The sequence below is a fragment of the Chiloscyllium punctatum genome, chromosome 23 (genome assembly GCF_047496795.1).
Source record: "Chiloscyllium punctatum isolate Juve2018m chromosome 23, sChiPun1.3, whole genome shotgun sequence".
NCBI classification, from domain to species: domain Eukaryota; kingdom Metazoa; phylum Chordata; class Chondrichthyes; order Orectolobiformes; family Hemiscylliidae; genus Chiloscyllium; species Chiloscyllium punctatum.
Window position 1 is genome coordinate 13,727,693 of NC_092761.1, and position 21,725 is coordinate 13,749,417.

The 21,725-nt window shown below is 43.6% G+C and overlaps 1 long non-coding RNA gene across 1 annotated transcript in view; it reads right to left on the reverse strand.

Moving 5' to 3' along the window:
* Positions 1-7,233: 7,233 nt before the first annotated feature.
* LOC140494026 (uncharacterized) overlaps positions 7,234-21,725 on the reverse strand; it is a 124,073-nt gene continuing 109,581 nt past the window's right edge. Inside the window, exon 7 of the long non-coding RNA XR_011963841.1 lies at positions 7,234-8,933. This is a non-coding gene — a long non-coding RNA (uncharacterized lncRNA). The remainder of the gene's footprint in view (positions 8,934-21,725) is intronic.

The window sequence follows — 21,725 nt, forward strand, 5'->3', positions numbered from 1 at the left end:
AGGGGAATGGCCACAGCGGATCCCTGCACCACCTGCTGGTTCCCTTTCTGTCCAATAACTGTCACCCATCTGTCTTTTTCTTTTATCTGGTGAGTGACTACCTCTCTATAAGTCCTGACAATAATCGCCTCTGCCTCCCGAATGATCCGAAGTTCATCCAACACCAGCTCCAGTTCCCTCATGCGGTTTTCGAGGGGATGGTGTTGGATGCACTTCCCACAGATGTAATCAGCAAGGACACTAGTGGTGACCCTTACTTCCCACATTCTGCAAGAGGAACATTCCACTGCCCTAAACTCCATTCCCACTATTCTAACTCCCGAAGTGACTACTAAAAAAACAGATTAGGAAATAAACTAGTTAACGAGTAGTGTCTCTGATAATGCAACCACGCAAATATAAACTGTTCTACTTACCCTTCCCAGAAGTCCTTTGCTCTCTTCTCCCTCGCTGGCCTGAAGGTAACAAGTTTAAATATACTTACTGGCATTCCTGACAATCACCTTGCACCAACGTCACCTCCTGCCGGCTCTCCCTCTCGTTGCTCCGAAATGGTGATGATATTAATGGGGGTGGTGGGTGGAGAATGAGAAACAATGTTGTGGATAACACAACGATAGGCCGAATGGGACATGGTGAGGAGGAATGTGTTGGTTACAGGAGGGTACACATTGATCTGGCCATCTGAACAATCAATGACCGATAAAACTTAGCAAGGAAAGATGTGAGATGCTGCACTTTGGAAGAAGTAACAAGACAAGAGAGAACTCAAACCATAAAGATAGGCTAGTCTTGCTTTTGGAGCAGAGAAGGGTGAGGGGTGAACCTGACAGAGGTGTATAAGAGCATGAGAGGTATGGGCAGAGTGAACAGACAGCAGCTCCCCTTAGTCAAAGGGTCTAAAACAAGGGACACATGGTTGAAGAGAAAGAGAAGATATTGAGAGAGGTTTTGGGGAATCCGTTTTGAACCCAGAGGATGGTTTGTGTCTAGCATGCATTGCCTGAGAGGGTGGTTCAGTAAGGTAACCTCACAAACTTTATAAAACACGAGTATCAGCACTGGATGGTGCAGACTCGATTGGCCGTGTCTTTATACATGATTCCATGTTGTGGCAGCCATGACAGCTCTGATATATTCTGAAGCACAAACCACCGGTACTTGTTGGTTTGTTCTGGCGAATGGTGCTCAGTAAGTGGCAAGATTACAAATCAACATCATCCCATGGAGTATCAGCACTTACTCAACCTAGGACAGCTCAGCCATCTGTTAAAATATCCAGGATAAATCACATGCTCAGTGCAAGCATCGTCCCTCCAAAGCAATAACATAATTCCAACTGTTTGACACCATTATTTTAAGGACACCAATAACATAGATACAGACTTCCCTTCATTACTATATAGACTTGTATCTGTAAAGTTGCTATTTCTCAGAACAATAATAAACTCCATCCTATATTTTGCTTTGACAATGAGTCTGTTTTCCTGTTTTCCTGCGAGCTGTTCATTACAGCATGACGGCTGGTGTAACACTCCATCCACCACCAGTAATATTTAGTCCCAGCTAACCCAGCACATGAGATGCACTGCTGGGACTCCATCCTACCAGCCACTTGGACAGACCAACATCAACTGGACTGGAACGACTCAAGGGCAATTAATGCTGGTCTAGTTCCATTAAACTTCCTAATGAATTGAAACGACAATCGGATTTTCTGCAATTATTGAAAAATGCAGAGTCTGTTTTTGTTGATCTGATGAGTTTGCCACTGTCTTTATCATTGTGTTATCTGTGTCCATGAAACCATTTTGTGCAAAAAAGAACAAAAAACGCTCAGGTCACAGATAGACTCATAGAGTCATAAAGATGTACAGCGTGGAAACAGACCTTTCGGTCCAACCCGTCCATGCCGACCAGATATCCGAACCCAATCTAATCCCACATGCCAGCACCCGGCCCATATCCCTCCAACCCCTTCCTATTCATATACACATACAAATGCTTCTGAAATGTTGCAAATGTACCAGCCTCCACCACATCTTCTGGCAGCTCATTCCACACACGTACCACCCTCTGTGTGAAAACGTTGCCCCTGATGTCTCTTTTATATCTTTCCCCTCTCACCCTAAATGTATGCTCTCTAGTTCTGGACTCACCGACCCCAGGGGAAAAGACTTTGTCTATTTATCCTATCCATGCCCCTCATAATTTTATAAACCTCTATAAGGTCACCCCTCCACCTCCGACGCTCCAGGGAAAATAGCCCCAGCCTGGTCAGCCTCTCCCTGTTGCTCAGATCCTCCAACCGTGGCAACATCCTTGTAAAACTTTTCTGAACCCTTTCAAGTTTCACAACATCTTTCCAATAGGAAGGAGACCAGAATTGCACGCAATATTCCAACAGTGGCCTGTACAGTGGCATGTTCTGTACAGCCGCAACATGACCTCCCAACTCCTGTACTCAATAATCTGACCAATAAAGGAAAGCATACCAAACGCCTTCTTCACTATCCTATCTACCTGCAACTCCACTTTCAAGGATCTATGAACAGCACTCCAAGATATCTTCGTTCAGCAACACTCCCTAGGACCTTACCATTAAGTGTATAAAAAGAGAATGCAGCATTTAAGCAAAAACGGCCAGGGCATAGTAGGTTATAAGTCTTCAGGAAACTGGGAATAATGTACATTGGTGTTTTCTGGCTGGCGTAGATGTATTGGGCTGAAGGGCCTGTTTATATGCTGTATGACTATCACTTTAATTGTTGAAAACGAAGAATGTAGTCTCACTATTTCCATAGCTTGTGAGCATCATGTGCTGAGGAATGCAATCTCCAAGGTCACACAGCACACCGACATGAAGCTATATCATTCTGCCTTCTCTATCAAATGGATCAGAACCCCATTTCTCTCTTTGTAACATACCTGTTAGTGTTCCTGCACCACAAGAATCCCTGGGGTTTATCACCATATTCTGAATAGAAATTACACAGAGGCAACAGAATCCTGGCCTCGCTAATGAAACTCACCTCGCAACAAGAACTGAAAGGAATGAGCAGAATTCAAGTTATCCATTCGACCCAATCTGATTTCTTAAGCAGTTTCAAGGCAGGCTTTCACTTTGCCCGATGCTCCTGATCTTTCTCCAATACCATGAAACTTCCCTGAGTGCTTTTGAGTGCTGTTTAAAAGTCACATATGGAAACCTCTGCCCAATAATTTGACAGGAAATGTCTCCATGTTCATGAGAATCATCTCATAAATTTTTCAGTATCTAAAGTCAACAGAAATGCTGTATAAGTCACCAATACAGCACAGTCATGTGATAAGATCGTGGATGATCTGATTGTGGCCTCAATCACACATTCCTCCTTTGCCCTTACAATGTCAGTGCATCATTGTTAATCAAGAATCTGCCTGCTTCTGCCTTAGGAATATTCAATGTGTTATCCTCCATTGCTACCTGGGAAGAGAATTCACAACTACACGACACTTTGAGAGGATTAAAATATCCAACATCTTCTGAACTGAGATAACCTTCAGTTTCATAGTCCATCCCTTCCTGGTAATCTCTCACACAAGCTGAAATATGGTTTCAGAATTCAACATGAAAAGACTACTTAGAATATCTTGGGGTCACCAAGATCACATGTTGTTCGCCTAAACTCCAGCAGATCCTCAGTCAGTCAGTTCAAGATTTCCATCTGAAATAAATGTTCCACAATGAAGGCAGTTGAGTGAACCTTTTCTGGACTGATTTGCATGTCAGTATGACCATTGTGTTCTCGATGTGGTCTCGCCACTACTCTGCAAAACTGAAGAATTTTTTCCCTAATGTTGAATGTATTCTGTTTCCGAACATGTCTACATTTATTTTACCACCCTCAAAACTTTATGCACACACAAAGTTTTTATTTTGTAATCCAGGTGCCCGGTTCTTCTGCGCTTCAAGCCAATTTCTCCACTGAAATCATACACTGCCTTTCGATTCAACCCGCCAACATCTTTGAGCGCACAGACAATACATCATACGATACTCCATACAACAATATTTTTCTGTTCACTTGACCCACCTTAATCTCTTTATAGACTCAAGTCCTCTTCATATGATGCTTTTCGAACAGTTTCAAAAGTCTGCATTCTTCTAAAGCACACACAGAATATTTGGCCAAAGAAGTAGATTGTGGCCACATTCCAATGGAAATGACAATGTAATATTTTTAAATTATGTCTAAACTATGAACTTGTGACAATGCTAAACTGTTTTGCAGTCCCATCACTCAGTTCCCAAAACTCTAAGTAGGGACAGATGGTGCAGAATATGTGTGGTTAGAATTGAGGAACGGCAAAGTGGAAAAACCATAGTTGGAGTTATGTACAGGTCCACGAACCATAGTTAGGAGCAGGGGCGGATGTCACATCAGGATGTAGAAAAGATGTGTCGAAAAGGCAAAGTTACAGTGATTGGGAGGAATTCAACATACAGCTGGACTGGGAAAATCAGGTGGGCAGAGGTTTGCAAGGAAAGGAATTTGTGGAATGCCTGCGAGGTGGCTTTTTTGGAGCAGCTTATGGTGCAGGCAACGATGGAATGGGCAATACTGGATTTAGAATTGTGCAATGAGGCAGACTTGATAAGAGAGCTTAAGGTAAAGAAACCTTTATGAGGCAGTAATCATATTATCATTGAACCTACTCTTCAATTTGAGAGGGTGAAGGTAGAATCAGAGTTAACAATATTACCACTGAATAAAAGCAACTACAAAGGCATGAGGGAGGAACTGTGGTGAATTGACTGGGAGAGTAGGCTAGCAGGAAGGACAGTGGGACAGTAATGGCGGGAGTTTCTGGGAGTAATTCAGGAGACACAGCAGAAATTCATCCCAAGCTAAAAGAAGCATGGTATAGGGAGGATGAGGCAACAACGGCTGACACTGCATATCAGGGATAGCGTAAAAGCAAAAGAGAAATCAGATAACATGGCAAATGGCAATGGGAAACCAAAGGATTTCGAAACTTACAAATACCAATAGAGGGCAAACAAATAAGAAATAGGTGGATGAAGATTAAATATGAGGGTAAGCTAGCCGGTAATATAAAAGACTGTAAAAGATTCTTTAGATATGGAAAGGGCAAAAGAGAGGCAGAAATGCTCATTGGTCGTGGAATACGACGCTGTTGATATAGTAATAGGGAAAAAATAATGGCTGAGAAACAGAACAATTATTTCATGTCACATTTCACAGTTAAAGACACGAATAGTATCCCAAAAATTCAAGATAGCGAAGGGACAGAGCTTATTAGGAGAAATTGCTCGAAAAACTAAATGGGTAAATAAACTGGACAATATCCCAGAGTTCCAAGGGAGATAGCTGAAGAAATAATGGAGACATTTGTGGTGATCTTTCATGAATTTCTAGAATCAGGGAGAGGCTCAAAAGACTAGAAAATTGCAAACGTGACGGCCTCTTTTAAAAGGGAATAAGGCAAAAAAGGCAGAAAGTGACAGACCAATTAACCTAACCTCAGTCACGTGTAAGATCCTAGAATCCATTGTGAAGGATGAGATTCTGAATACTTGCAAGTGAAATGTAAAATTGGGCAAAGTCAGTATGGTGTCATCAAGAGGACGTCTTGCCTCAGAAATCTGTAAGAGTTATTTGAGGATGTAACAAGCAAGTGAGACAAAGGAAAGCCAGTGAATGTTATCCACCTGAAATTCAAGAACGACTTTGGCAAGGTGCCGCACAGGAGGCTGCTGAGTTAAATAAGGCCCCATTTTGTTCGAGATAAGTTACTAGTGTGTGCAGAAGCTTGGCTGTCTGGCAGCAAGTAGAGAGTGGGGGTAAAAAGGTCCTTCTTGGGATAGCAGCCGATGACAACTGGTGTTCCACATGGCTCAGTGTTGGGACCACAACGTTTTACTTTGTGCATTAACGATCTACATTAAGGAACTGAGAGTATTGTGGCGAGGTTTTCAGATGATACAAAGGTAGGTACAGGGACAGGCAGCATTGAGATGAGAGGGAGGCTGCAGAAGGATTTCGACAGGGTAGGAGAGTGGGCAAAGTGGCAGATGGAGTACATCTTGCGAAAACCTGAAGTGATGCACTTTGCGAAGAGGGAGAGAGGCATGGAGAGAGAAAATTCAGAAGTCTGAAGAGCAAAGAGAGTTGCGAGTTCTAGTACAGGATTGTCTCATGGTAAACTTGCAGGTTGAGTCAATAGTTAGGAAGTTGTTGCATCTACTGCACAGTTTGCTTAAATTCTTCCATTCAGCAAAAGAACTGAGTCAACTCTTAATAAACAAATATTATTGTTTGTGAGCACAATCAATGTTAGTCCAATAAAGTTTACTATAAAGTAATGAAAAATATTGTAAACTGTCTTATGTTTTAACTTAACTTTGACTGACTGTGTACCACCACACTAGAACTTGGCCGGGCCCCACGTGGTGATGCCTTCTTATTCTTCCGATGGTCTTGGAGTTGTTTTCTTTCTCAGTGGTTATTCTCCAGTTGCCGCACTCTGTGGGGTTTTGAGGTGATTCTTATCCGTCTAAGTCTTCAAGCCCTTGGGAGGGTATGGAAGATCTTCCAATGGAATGATCAAGTTGATTTACCCAGATCAATCAGACTCAACCAGGGGTTGGCATATTGATGGCCCAAGGGTGACATTCCTATGTATCATTCAAGTCCAATTTCAGGTGGGTATTGCAGGGTCTGTAACTGTCAGGTTTTTTTGCAAACCGTCTGTGGGGAGCTGCAGCTTGTCTGGATTCTGCAGCATATGGATTAGTAGAGAGTTTACTCAAGGCTGGGATCCATTTCCCAGCATGCTTTAATCATTGTTCATTTTTAGATCTCCTTGGTAAGTTTATTAAACTCCATCATGTGTTAATTGTTCCTGGTGGCCTATCCAGTCAGAAAGACAAATACAGTGACGGCATTCATTTGGAGATTTCTTTAATATTAAAGCAGGGATGGATTGATGAGGTTTTACAAGGCTCTGATCAGACCATATTTGGAGTATTTTTGCAATAGCATCATTTAAGATATATCTAGACAGATACAAGAATGGGCAGGCAGCAAAGGGATACAGACCCTCAGAAAGTATGCGACAGATTTAGACAGAGGATCTGGATCGGTGCAGGCTTGGAGGGCCGAAGGGCCTGCTGCTGTGCTGGAATTTTCTTTATTAGTCGTTCTTCATTTTTCATTCTAAAAATTGCAAGTTTTCAACTTATTGTATGTTACAATTTAATAACATAAACCATTTATGTATTTGACAGTGCATGTTAAATTATTGTCATTTCTAAATTCGAGTCAGAGAGTCATAGAGATGTACAGCATGAAAACAGACCCTTTGGTCCAACTCAGCCATGCCGACCCAATATCCCAACCCAATCTAGTCTCACCAGCCCGCACCCAGGCCATATCCCTCCAAACCCTTCCTATTTATATACCCATCCAGATGCCTTTTAAATGTTGCAATTGTACCAGCCTCCACCACTCCCTCTGGCAGCTCATTCCATACATGTACCACCCTCTGCGTGAAACAGTTGCCCCTTCGATCTCTTTTATATTTTTCTCCTTTCACGCTAAACCTCTTCCCTCGAGTTCTGGACTCCCCCACACCAGGGAGAACACCTTGTCTATTTATCCTATCCATGCCCTTCATGATTTTATAAAACTCAATAAGGTCACCCCTCAGCCTCCGACACTCCAGGGAAAACTGCCCTAGCCTGTTCAGGCTCTCCTTACAGCTGAAATACTCCAACCCTGGCAACATCGTTGCAAATCCTTTCTGAACCATTTCAAGTTTCACAACTTCCTTCCGATAGGAAGGAGACCAAAATTGCACACAATATTCTAAAAGTGGCGTCACCAACTTCCTGTACAGCCACAACGTGACCTTCCAACTCCTGTACTCAATACTCTGACAAGTAAAGGAAAGCATACAAAACGTCTTCTTCACTATCTTATCTATCTACGACTGTACTTTAAAGGAACAATGAACCTGTACTCTAAGTTCTCTTTCATCAGCAACACTCCCTAGGACATCACCATTCGGAGTATAAGACCTGCTAAGATTTGCTTTCCCAAAATGCAGCACCTCACATTTATGTAAATTAAACTCCATCTGTCACTCCTCAGCCCATTGGCCCATCTGATCCTGTTGCAACCCGAGGTAATCTTCTTTGCTGTTCAATACATCTCCAATTTTGGTGTTATCGGTAAACTTACTAACTATACCTCTTGTGCTCACATTCAAATCATTTACATAAATGACGAAAAGTAGTGGACCCAGCACCGGTCCTTGTGGCACTCCACTAGTCACAGGCCTCCAGTCTGAAAAACAACCCTCCACCACCACCCTCTGTCTTCTACGTTTGAGCCAGTTATGGATCCAAATGGCTACTTCTCCCTCTATTCCATGATATCTAATATGACTAACCAGTCTCCCATGGGGAAACTTGTCAAACAACTTACTGAAGTTCAAATAAATCATGTCTACCACTCTGCCCTCATCAATCATTATTGTTACTTCTGCAAAAAATTCAAAGAAGGTTGTGAGACATGATTTCCCACGCATACAGCCATGTTGACAATCCCGAATCAGTCCTTGCCTTTCCAAATACTTGCACATCCTGTCCCTCAGGATTCCCCCCAACAACGTGCCCACCACCGCTGTCAGGCTCACTGTTCTATAGTTTCCTGGCTTGTCTTTACCAACTTTCTTAAACATTGGCACCACGTTCACCAACCTCCAGTCCTCTGGCACCTCACCTATGACTAGCGATGCTACAAATACCTCAGTCACAGGTCCAGCAATCCGTTCCCTGGCTTGCCACAGAGTTCTCTATACACCTGATCAGGTTCCAGGGATTTATCCACTTTTATACGTTTCAAGACATCCAGCACGCCCTCCTGTGTAATAAGAACATTTCGAAGATGTTACCATTTATTTCCCAACGTTCTATATCTTCCATGCCCTTTCCAACAGTAAACATTGATGCAAAATACCCAGTTAGTATCACCCCCAACGCCTGCATTCCACACAAAGGATTCCAAGCCGATCTTTGAGGTGCGCTATTCTTTCCCTATTTACCCTTTTGTCCTTAATGTCTTTGTAAAATCCTTTTGGATTTTCCTTAATTCTATTTGCCAATGTTATCTCATGTCCCCTTTTTTACCCTCCTGATTTCCCTCTTAAGTATATTCATATTATCTTATGTACTCTTCTAAGGGTTTACTCGATCTACCTTGTCTGTACCCGTCATATGGTCCCTTCTTTTTCTTAACCAGACCCCCAATTTCTTTAGTCAAGCAGCATTACCTATATCTACTATCCCTTCCTTTCACCGTAACAGGAATATACTGTCTCTGGACTCCGTTACCTAATTTCTGAATGCTTACCACTTTCCAGCTGCCCTTTTATCTGCGAACATCTGCTTCCAGTCAGCTTTTGAAAGTTCTTGCCTAATATCATCAAAATTAGCCTTACTCCAATTTAGAACTTCAACTTTTAGATCTGGTCTATCATTTTCCATCACTATTTTAAAACTAATAGAATTGTTGGCAGATAGCTGAAGCTCACACATTTCAGTCAGAATTTAATCGATTGATTATACATAAATGTGTCAGAATGATAATTCTATCTGATTGTTCAATCGTTTGCTCACTCTGAATATGCAATCAGTCAGAGGTCAACCACTTTGCAAATGATATAGCCACAATGTATGTATTTGAATACTGGCATTTAGTGTATCATTGTGATCACCAGAATAATCAGACAACATTTTCTTTTTGGTATAAAACAAAATGAACACTCTTTACTTTTGTATCATAAAATGTTGGTAGGTGTTTACATTTTAGTTCCATCAATATAGAACCAACCTAATTGTTTTCAGAGATGATGCAATTATTGTTCAGTTGAATAATTGTCGTTCATACCTCATCATTGCCGAATTCACAAACATGGCTAACTCCTGATCATTGTTCAGGTCAGTAAACCCACCACGTTGCAATCATGGCCGACATTCAAAATGGATTCCAAAAGGCCTGAATTCAGGCACCGTGCTACTGTACCCCACAGCTGCCTGTGACACTGAGTGAGATACTGGCCTGCTCCAGAATCTTACCAGAAAGTTTCCAACCTGGGTCAGGACAATCATTCAAACATTCCTTCAAAGTGAATCATTTGGATTCCACCTTGGGCAGGAGGAAACTAGCCAACACGCTATTAGTCATCATTCCTGATGAAGGGCTTTTGCCTGAAACGTCGACTTTCCTGCACCTCGATGCTGCCTGACCTGCTGTGCTCTTCGAGCACCGCTCTAATCTAGACTCTGGTTTCCAGCATCTGCAGTCCTTGTTTTTTACCTATCAATGTTCTTAGTGTAGTTAAAAATACTGTCTAAATTAGATACCAATATTTGATCAGGAACCAGGTCTTACAAATTCATCTTCAGTCAGGGCATGACCCAGAGAGCATTGTATGGACATGGAGTGTCCGAATCACATGGTATTGGTTATGGTGCTGACAGCTGGCATTTTCCCCATACTTCCTACATCGGCTCCCTGGTCCAGAGCTGTGTGAACATGTTCACAATTGACAGTTTTCTGCAGCATCTTGTGTCTCACTGTGAATCCTCTGAAATTATATCCAATAAAGGCACCTTCACATTCACCAGTATCAAAATAAAATTGTACCTGCCTGTGGATGGTCAGATATTAATACATGGGTCACCCAACAGAATGTATCTGAAGAAACCAGGAGCTAATGACAAGACAAAAATCAGTTTAATAACTAAACTTGGTGGATTTTGTCTGGTCGAGGTAACCACACATATTGTGCTGGCACTCAGCTGACTGTAACCATGCACACCATAACTGGAAGTCTTGGCCTTACGCCCCTTCCAGCTTCCTGACCTCACACACCTCACTCCCTCACACATTCACCAATGAATGAGAATCCACCAGCTGAGAGAAATTTGGAACATAGAGCAGTACAGCACAATAAGAGCCCTTCAGCCCTCAATGCCTTGCCAACATTTTATCCTACTCTAAGATCAGACTAACCCAGATAACCTTCAATTCACTAGCTTCTATGTGCCTATCCAAGAGTCTTCTTAATTATCCTTAATGTATCTGACTCTATTTCTCTCATTGGCCGTGCATTCCTCCCCACCACTCTCTGTGCAAAGCAGCTATCTCTGACATCTCCCCTAAACCTTCCTCCAATCACCTTAAAATAAAACCCCTGGTAGATAGCCATTTCTGCCATTGGATTAGACTCCCATGTCCAATCATTGACTCTCAATTCTTGTACACCTCAATCAAGTCAGCTGTCATTCTTCTTTGCTCCAGGGAGAAAATCCCTAGCTCCCTCAAACTTTCTTCTAAGACATGTCCTCCAGTCCAGGCAGCATCCTGGCAAATTTCCTCTGCATACTCTCTAAGGCTTCCATATCCTTCCTATGATGAGGCAAACAGAACTGAACACAATATTCCAAATGTGTTTGAACTATAGCTTTATAGAGCTAAGCATTAACCTCACTGCTCTTAAACTCAATCCCCCTGCTAATGAAAGCCAACAAACCATACACCTTCTTAACAACTTTATCAACTTGGGTGACAATTTTGTGGGACCTATGGACATGGACCCCAAGATCCCTCTGTTCCTCCCCATTGCCAAGAATTCTGCATTTATCTCTGTATTCTGTATTCAAATGCAACTTTCCAAAATAAATCACTTCACACTTTTTAAGGTTGAACTTTATCTGCCAATTATTAGCCCAGCGCTGCATCCTGTCAATGTCCTGTTGCAACCTCCAACAGCCCTCCACACTATCCACAACTCTATCAACCTGCATATCTTCGGTAAACTTACTAACCCACCATTCCACTTCCTTATCAAAGTCATTTATAAAAATCACAAACAGCACAGGTCCTAGAACCGATCCTTGTGGAACACCACTGGTCTCTGAGCTCCAGGCTGAATACATTCCATCTGCAACCATCCCTCTGTCTTCTATGGGCCAGCCACGCCCGTATCCAGAGAGCCACATTTCCCTGCGTCCCATGCCTCCTTACCTTCTGAATGAGCCTACAATGGGGAACCTTATCAAACGCCTTGCTAAAATTCGTGTTCACCACATCTCCTTCGGTCTACCTTCATCAACATGAATTTTTCACATCTTCAAATAATTCAATAAGGTTTGTGAACCTCCTATCTCTAATCAAATTATTATTTTCTAAATAATTGTAAATCCTGTCTCTCAGAATCATCTCCAATACTTTGCCTACCACTGATGTAAGACTGACTGTTTGATCATTCTCAGGATTAACCCTATTCCCTTCCTTGAACAAGGGAATGACATTTCCCACACTCCAATCATCTGGCCCCACTCTAGTGGACAGTGAAGACACAACGATCACCACCAAAGGCACATCTTCCATCACTTGCTGGAGTAACCTCATATATACCCCATCTGGCACAAGGGATTTATCTATCCTTATGTTTGTGCTTCAATCAGTCTGTATTACCCTCAACTTGTCTACACCCTGTACAACCAACTGATTGACTGCTTTCCATTTCAGTGCTATATACCGTGCTGCCTTCCTGAGCAAGTATAGTTCTCCAACGTCCTGCGAATCACGGAATCAAAGAAAAAGGAATGCACCAATCCCTTCCTGATGAACAGCGCATGCTCGAACCGTCGGCTCTCTTGCTCCTTGGATGCTACCTGACCTGCTGTGCTTTTCCAGCATCATACTTTTCGACTCCGATCTCCAAGAACTGCAGTCCTCACTTTCTCCATTACTGAGGGCTGTCCCCTCTGCACACTGAGCAGGGAATTAACCATCAAAAATCAATGTATGTGGAGCTGACTGCTCAGATCTGGAAAGTTGCATTTGATGAATACATTTAAAAAAAAAAGAAATTACAATATTGATTCAGTCCCAGAGTTACAATTTTGGTTCATGGTTTGGGCAGCCTGATAACAAATAGTAAAGGATTGAGGAACTCCGATACACAGAGTATTCCAGGTGTTATATTCCAGCTTACATTAATGCTGGGAGTATTATCAGACAAACTGTTGTGGTAATGACATGAGTTGACATGGAACTTTTTTTGCCATCACAGAGACCTGTTTGAGAGGGGTCAGGGCTAACAACTCAATATTTTGTTGTATTGGAACTATAGGCACGACAGGAGAGGGTATTAAAGAGGAGGTGGTGTTGCATTATCAATTAAGGAACAGTTATTGCAGTAAGGAGGGACAATACCTTGGACGTGTGTTGAAATGAGGCTTTATGGGTCGAGGTTAGGGTGCAAAAGATGACAGACACAATGCTGGGGATATTTTAAAGAGCCCCAGAAAGATGAACATGCAGAAGCAAATATACAACCAATTCACCGAGGTGTGTAAAAACCAATTCACTGAGGTGTGAAGGAAAGCAAGTCTGAAGATGATACAGAGATAGGAAAGCAAGGAAGGAGATGTTACAGGGATAGGAAAGCAAGGTAGGAGATGTTACAGGGATAGGAAAGCAAGGTTGGAGATGTTACAGAGAGAGGAATGAAAGGCTGGAGATGTTTCAGAGAGAGGAAAACAAGGTTCTATATGTTACAGAGATAGGAAAGCAAGGCTGTAGATGTTATAGAGAGAGGAAAGCAAGGCTAGAGATGCAACAGAGGTAGGAAAGAAAGGCTGGACATGTTACAGAGATAAGAAACAAGGTGCGAGATGTTACAGAGATAGGAAAGCAAGACTGGAGGTATTACAGAAATAGTGTGGCCTGTGCATGCTATAATAGATAAGTGAGATATTTTTGAACTCATTCACAGGATATGGGGAAAGGTGAAGCAGCTGGAGTTTAGAGAGATAGGGAGGGGTGTAGGGGCTGGTGGAGTTTACAGTGATAGATGGGGCTGTAGTATGATATAAATGTTGTAGTGATATGGAGGGTTACTGAGATACAGATGGATGTAGCGGCTGGAGGAGATGACAGGGAAAGATACAGAGATATGCATAGATAGTTTAAAAATGGAATTGTGCAATGTCTTAATAGAGAAAATATTGTAGACATCTGTGGAATAGATAAGGTACTGGGAGGAACTGAAGGAATGAGACCTTGGACTGTCCAATCACAAGAGTTATAGACTGAGTGTCATACAGCACAGAAGAGGCCCTTCAATTGATAGTGACAGAAAAGTAAAAGCCCTGCAGACACTGGAAATCCCTCCTTCCTAACGTCTGGGGGCTAGGGCTAAATGTGGGAGAGGCGTCCTACAGACTCCTCAAGCAACAATGTGACAAAACACAGCCTCATGTGTCAGATCAAACACAGAGACAGAAACCTCCTGTTGACTACCTTCCCTCAGCTGATGGATCAGTGTCCCTCTACATTGAAAACTTGGAGGAAACAGACAGAGTGAATGAACTGAAGAATGTATACTGGGTGGGCTATTTCAAATCACCACCAAGAGGTGCTCAGCAGCAGCATTCCTGATCGAGATGGTCGTATCCAAAAGAACATATCTTCGGGACTGGGTCTGCATCGGGTGGGGAGGGAACGACTGACAGGGAGAAACATTCTTGACCTAATTTTCACCACGGCTGCAGAGACATTGATCGATGCCCATATTGGGAACAATGACTACGGCACACAGCATTTCTGGAGACATTGTGAATTGTGTGTGTGTGTGTGTGGGGGGGGGGTGGGGGGGGGGGGGGGGGGGGGGGGGGGAGGGTGGGGCGGTGTATGGTATGTGTGTGTGTACACACGTGAGCACACATGTGAGAGATACTATCACCATACTAAACGGGACAGATTTCGAAGAGATCCAGAACTCAGCACTGGCCTGTGTGAGGTGATTTGTGTCATTACCTACAGCAGCAGAATAGTACTCCAGCACAATTTTCACTGTCACTGCCTGGCATATGGTCTACTTTACACTGACCATCAGGCCAGAGGATACACCCTGAGAATACAGGAGGGCTGGCCAAGAGCAGCGCCAGGTACACCTCACAATGAGGTGAGTTACCAAACAGGACCACTTACTTACCAAATAGCATAAACAGCTAGTGACAGACAGATCTAACCAACAAATCAGACCTAATCTCTGCAATCCTCTCACAGGCAGTCAGGTTGATTGGTGGTGTCAATCAAACAACTCACTGGAGGAGAAGGATCCCCACATATCGCCTTCCTCAGTGACGGAAGAACCCAACACAACAATAGAAAAGCTCAGGCTGAAACGACCACAACAATGTTCAGACAGAAGTATCGATAGGACGATCTATTTTAGTCTCCTCCAGATGGCAGTCTTCAGCTAATTCGATTCACTGTGTGTGGTAATTCCAAACGGCTGGAGGGATGGAGAATGCAAAGGCTGGGGGCCCTGATAATATTCCATTCAAGCTGTTCCTGCTGGGATACAGCACTGGCATCAACCTGTCAATGTGGGAAATTATCCGGGTGCGTCCTGTACACACACAGACAAACCATCAGACAATCAATGACTGCCCCATTGCTCTCATCTCTATCATTAATAAAGGGATGGAAGATGTCACCCACAGTGGGATCAAACAGCACTTCCTCAGCACCAACCTGCTCACTGAAGCTCAGTTTGGGCTCTCATCCCTTGGGCTCATTGAAGCCTTGGTTTAACGGTGTACAAGAGACCACGCAGCTGAATTCTAGAGATGAGGCAACAGTGACTGCACTTAACATCATCATAACTGCATTTCACCAAGTGTCGTATCCAGAATTAACTGCAAAACTGGAGCAAATGGAAATCATTTGCACTGGCTGAAGTTATACCTGGTACAAAGGAAGGTGGTTGGGGATTGGAGTTGGAGGAGAGCAGCCATCTCAGCTCCAGGACATCTCCGCAGCAGTTCCCCTGTGTTGGTGTTTGAGTAAGTCTGTAGATCAGAAATGGAAAATAAGGTACCATACTCCTTCGGGATGATAGGGCTGCTCTCTCAGTAGACAGAGATAATTGGCAGTAGTTTACCTGGACAGTCATCATGCCTCAAGCAAGGGAGAGGTTGAATAGGACAGCCCTTTTCAGTCACTTCAGAATTGAACCCACACTGTTGGCATTAATCTGCGTTACAAACTAGCCGTCCAACTAATTAAGCTAACCAAGTCCTCACTCAGCTCCTTGTGGTAGATATTGTAATATTATTCCATTCAGATATGTTGTTAGACACCTCTGGAGCAGGTGGAACTAGAAGCAAGCTTCTTAGCTCAGAGACAGGGACAGCATCAGTGAGCTGTAAGAGCGCTCTCTGCCCTACACCCAATAATTTCCAACTGCTTCATAAATGACTGTAAAATCACAAATGGGGATGTTTGCCAATGATTGGACAGTGTTCAACATCAATCGTGATTTACTCAGATACTGAAGCAGTCCATGTCCAAATGTACCAGAACCTGGAGATATGCAGGTGTGTGCTTAACAGTGACAATCCCATTTCCATTACACATGTGCCAGACAACGATTACTGATATCAATGGAAAATTGAACCACATCCTCTAACGTTCAATTCCACCACCATCACTGAACACACACCAAACAATATCGCGGGGATTATCGTTAACCTGAACTGGACTGACCATATGATTTCATTACCCATTCCTGTGAAGGGCTTATGCTAACACATTGACTCTCCTGTACCTCAGATGCTGCCTGACCTGTTTTACTTTTCCAGCGCCACTTCCTGACGCATATAAATTCTTTAGCTACAAGAATATGTCAGGGGCTCAAAATTCTGCAGGAATATCTCACCCCAAAATTTCCGAAAGTCTGTCCCCGATTGCTAAGACACATGTTGAATGTGTGTGTGATTAAATACTTCCATTTGCCTGGGTGAGTGCAGCTTCACTCCTCATCCACTGACGCTCAGTAGCAGCAATACCTGCCATCCACAGGGTGCTCTGCAGAAATTTACCAAGGCTGCTAACAACGTACCTCTGAACACCCGACCATCGAGAAGGACGAGGGAAGCAGATACACAGGACACCCACCATGTTCGCATTCTGTTCCAAGTCATCTACCATCCTGATTGGGAAGTATATTGCCGTTCCTTCAGTGTCACTGTTTTAAGTTCCCTATCTATCAATAAATGCCGTCCCAATCACATTTCATGAATAAATTAACATAAAAAAATTGTCTTGACCTATTCAATGCTGGACACTGTGTTTTGGGTTTTGTGAGCTCAGGCTGGTTGGTCCAGGCAGTACATTGCATGTTGTGAACAGCTGAAGGGATATGCTGTTTGAAACAAACAACCTGTCAGTCTCTCAGAGGCATGGCCTACATACCGAGCATCACACAGACACTGGCATTCTCATCCCACATTACTGAGCTCTGAGATAGACAGAAGCAACTGAAAACGTACTCATATCTGACTGGGACGTGTTTAAACACACAGTGAGATTGTTGCCAGGAAAATGATTATGAGTGAATATTAGCAGGGAGAAAGTGAGGACTACAGATGCTGGAGATCAGAGTCAAAAAGTGTGATTCTGAAAAAAAAATTCAGACGTTCAGGCAGCATCTGAAGAGCAGGAGAATCGACTATTAGTTAACAATATTAATACAAGGGAAAATAATTGTGTATTTTCAAAGTCCTTGTACTTAATAACAATTTGGTCTTGGGTGTGGCAATGAGACTCATCATTTCAATGCTGCTTACTGTGAATTTTCATCATATTGTTGTTATAACAGTGTACTGAATAAATGGGTGGATTTTGTGCTGGTTGGACAAACTATAAGTTGGTATTACGAAAGCATGTCAGACTTTCAGTAAAGAGACTTCGCTGTTAATGGTTAGAACAATGCTGCAAACATTTACACAGAGATTTCCAGCTCAATTCACACACAAAGTTGTTGGGCTGGGCTGATGCCGGCCATCAATGGGACTGCACAATTCTGTTTGGACACTGACATTGTGGGGCTAACATACACTGGATATGGTTTATGAGGGATTCAATGTAAGATGCCATGTGCTGCGGGAGTCCATCACCTTTATCACACCTTCATTCATGATCAGGTCCAAGGTGCAGAATTAAAATGTTTAGGTGGCACACAAGAAAAGATATACTTGCAAGACATGGCTGCTTATAGGTCATTGTTGTAAATATTGAACTGCATCTGGACCAGCGCCATGTGCTAATCCATTGACCAGTCTGCCCCACACATATCTCCCTGTTGTTCAGGTGTATCTCTAACCAGTCTATTGTGAGGGATTGTGTGAGCAACTGCCCAGCTCCAGTTTGGAAGCTCTTTGACAGATTTTGGAGATGGCCAGTGTTTTGGAGGTCCTGGTGAGGCCCAATAACACTGTGTCTGAATTCAGGCTTTTCATCAAAGTCATTTCCAACAGCTTTGCTGCCTGCAAGATGGCGTGTTCACTGATCTGAACATGAAGCGGCTGTTTACTATAGTTACTGAATTGTGTTCAGTACACAATTGTGTACAGAATACAGTTAGGTGTGCGCTCTGGTAATTCAATTATTGTTCACTTCAATTGTTTTCAACTGAAAAACAATGATGTTTGGTTTATTTAAAAATATGTAAGAAATAAAGTGACATTAACTCTTCATTACAGAAAATGTGAAAGTGACCAGGTATATATTTCCCATGGACTAATCAGGCAACAGTCAGATATTGCCTCTAAAGCAGGTTTCTGTGAAAAGGACAATGTCTGAGGCAAAATCATCACACTCTCTGGTAGGTTCAGTCCCACTGACAGGACACAGCCAGGCAAAGAGGGACAGCTCATTGGTATATAGTCAATATAGGGTGGCGTGGCGGCTCAGTGGTCAGCACTGCTGCGTCACAGCATCAGGGTCCCAGGTTTGATTCCAGACTCGGGCAAATGCCTGTGTGGAGTTTGCACATTCTCCCTGTGTCTGCGTGGGTTTCATCCCACAGTCCAAAGATGTGCAGCTCAGGTGAATTGGCCATAGTAAAATGCCCATAGTGTTCAGTGCATTAGTCAGAGAAGTGTGCGTTGCTCTTTGGAGGGTTGGTGTGGACTGGTTGTGCCGAAGGGCCTATTCCCATCCTGTAAGGGATCAAATCTAATGATAGTGCTGGATCCTGTGGCTGCTAGACTGGTCTGGAGCAGGTTATGGTGGAATCAATAAAAGGGAAACATATAACTGATCACATCATCACCGATCTGACTGCTACAGATACACCTCTCCATTTCATATATCAGTAAGAATGGTCACTGCACAATGGGGAGCAAGGGGTATCTTCACATTTTGCAGACCCTCCTCACTATGATATGTAGCCCCTTGAGTACTGACTGGGACAGACTTTATACAGATTGAATAATTAATGATGACGCAGCCATGAGGTGCAGAGGGCCATCGGCAGCAGCAGAATCATACCCCGTACAGCGCATACAGTATGGGACTTCACAGCCCGACATACCTCCAACAGAACAGTAACCATCACGGCCCAACATACCTCCCTCTGTACAGTAACCATCACGGCCCGACATACCTCCCACTGTACAGTAACCATCACGGCCCGAAATACCTCCCACTGTACAGTAACATCACACCCCGACATACCTCCCACTGTACAGTAACCATCACGGCCCGACATACCTCCCACTGTACAGTAACCATCACACCCTGACATACCTCCCACTGTACAGTAACCATCACGGCCCGAAATACCTCCCACTGTACAGTAACATCACACCCCGACATACCTCCCACTGTACAGTAACCATCACGGCCCGACATACCTCCCACTGTACAGTAACCATCACACCCTGACATACCTCCCACTGTACAGTAACCATCACAGCCCGACATACCTCCCACTGTACAGTAACCATCACACCCCGACATACCTCCCACTGTACAGTAACCATCACACCCCGACATACCTCCCACTGTACAGTAACCATCACACCCCGACATACCTCCCACTGTACAGTAACCATCACACCCCGACATACCTCCCACTGTACAGTAACCATCACACCCCGACATACCTCCCACTGTACAGTAACCATCACACCCTGACATTCCTCCCACTGTACAGTAACCATCACACCCCAACATACCTCCCACTGTACAGTAACCATCACACCCCAACATACCTCCCACTGTACAGTAACCAACACAGCCCGACATACCTCCCACTGTACAGTAACCATCACAGCCCGACATACCTCCCACTGTACAGTAACCATCACGGCCTGACATACCTCCCACTGTACAGTAACCATCATGGCCCGACATACTTCCCATTGTACAGTAACCATCACAGCCCGACATACCTCCCACTGTACAAGTAACCATCATGGCCCGACATACTTCCCACTGTCAGCTGCAGTTATGGACAGAGAAAATACAGATGTAACTTTATCTGGGCAGTTGCGATGTGATGTGTTTTAGAAGGTCTAATGCAGCAGAGAAGTATAAAGTGGATGGGAAAACTACTGGCCGCATCAACATCCGAAGGGACCTTGGTGTACAGCTCCACAGTTCCCTGAAAGTGGTAACACGAGTGAATAGGGTGATCAAGAAAACTGACGGCAAACTTGCAGACAGGCATCAGAGCATGCAGTATGAAAATTAACAGGTCATATTGCAGTTGTAGAGAAACTTAGTTCGAGGTACATTTAGAATATCGTGTACAGTACTGGTTGCCACACCAGCAGAACGATGTTGAAGTGTTGGAGAGGGTATGGAAACGTTTTACCAGGATGTTGTCTGGTTTGGAGGGTATTAGCCAGAAGGAGAAATTGAACACACATGGTTCGTGTGCACCTGGGCATCATTGGATATGGGGCTACCTGATAGATATTTACAAAATTATCAGAGGTATAGATAGAAGGACAGTTTTTTTTTCCCCAGAGTAGAAATATCAATTACTCAGGACCGTAGGTTTAAGGTAAAAGGGAGAAAGTTCTGTAGATATGATAGGTAAGGGTTTTTTTCTGCTGTTCCAGACAGAATGTGAAAGTGCCTGAAATGCACGGATAGAGGGGAAGAAGCCAATATAGCAAGGTTTAAGAGGGATCTTGGCACAAGTATGAGTAAGTAGGGAATAGAATGACATAGAAGCTAGCGGAGCAAAAAACTTTTGTTTTAACTTTAGAAGGTCATCCTGTGTCAGTGCGGGCCTGCTGGGCTGAAGGCCCTGTTCCTATGTTGGACCATTCCTTTTGTCAAGATTTGAGCCCGGGGGTGGCGAGATGCTCACTGAATGATTACTGATTACCAACAGCCATATTATTGTGGATCCCTCCCCTCATCAACTTGTAGCTTCATATCCTTCCCCACTGTGGGGAAACTCAATATTGAGAATTTGACATGAATGTCTGAGCTGGTACCTGGTGACGCCATCTTGACCCTCGCTTCTGCGTCATTCTATCTTGGATACCAACGTCTCGGGGGAAACTGCACTGACAGAAGCTGCATGTACTCCACACCCACCAATGCTGGCATCTGACACATGCCAGCCTCACCATGCCATCCCAGCACATCTCTGACCCACTGACACCACGCTTCTGTAATTCAATGCTGCAGCTCAGGGCGCGCTGACAACTCACATTGCAATGCTGCTGCAAGGACACTGGGCACAGTGACCCACACCCAGCTCATGGACTGTTCCTCTGGGCTGCTCACTCCGTGTTTGTACACACTCACTTTGAACTGAGTTCAATG